Source organism: Elephantulus edwardii, unplaced genomic scaffold (genome assembly GCF_000299155.1).
Source record: "Elephantulus edwardii isolate Elephantulus edwardi_28Jun2011 unplaced genomic scaffold, EleEdw1.0 scaffold00008, whole genome shotgun sequence".
Lineage (NCBI taxonomy): Eukaryota > Metazoa > Chordata > Mammalia > Macroscelidea > Macroscelididae > Elephantulus > Elephantulus edwardii.
In genome coordinates this window covers 14483986-14484897 of record NW_006399758.1, presented here as the reverse complement: position 1 = coordinate 14484897, position 912 = coordinate 14483986, and positions in this window count along the sequence as shown.

Sequence of the window (912 nt, the reverse complement as noted above, 5' to 3'; positions counted from 1 at the left end):
GGGAAGACCCTCTATGAGGTGGATTGATTCAGTGACTGGGGTAATCAGGATGGGTGTCTCAGAGGCAGTGTGATTGGCAAAGGACAGAGCAGACTTTAGGGCTGTGGTACATAGGGTCAGTATGAGTCGCAAGTGACTTGATGGTACATAACAATAACAACAGAAACAACTCTCAAAAAAAAATAGAGTTAAGGCCCCAGTTACAGACTGTACTTATTTACAAAAACCAAATGACTCTGATTTTAACTTTCATACAATGCCTGCAAGCTTTTATGTTGTTGTTGTTGTTATGTGTCATCGAGTCCCATGGATGGGAAGCCCAGAACACTTAATTGTGCTCATATGAAACCTACACCTAAACGAAGAATATGTTGTGGAAATTGAGTAAGGGAACACTACATGATTTAAAATTAAGAAAGCTGTGAAGAGTTATATCCTTTCTCCATACCTTATTAATCTGTATGCTGAGCAAATTATTGAAGAAGTTGGACTCTCTGAAGAGGAATATAGTGTTAAGTTTCGATGAAGACTCAGCAATAACCTTTGTTATGCAGATGACACACTTTGCTTAATGAAAGAGAGGTGGAGTTTAAACAGTTGCTGCAGAAGATCGAACACTGCATCTTCAATATGGATTTCATCTCAAAGTCAAGAAAGCAAAAATGCTCAACACTGAACAAAAAAATGACATCATTATAGATAGAAACCATCAATGACTTCATCCTACTTGGATATTTGGTACACTTTCAGGAGATTAGGAGATATACTGCAATGAGAAAGCCTGCAGTTAGGGACCTCTCCAAATTACTGAGAACTAATGGTTTTAGTTTGAGGACTAAGGTGTGCCTGATTCAGACCATGGTCTTAAAATCACTTGTTATGCCTCTGAGAGCTGGGCAATGAATAAGGATG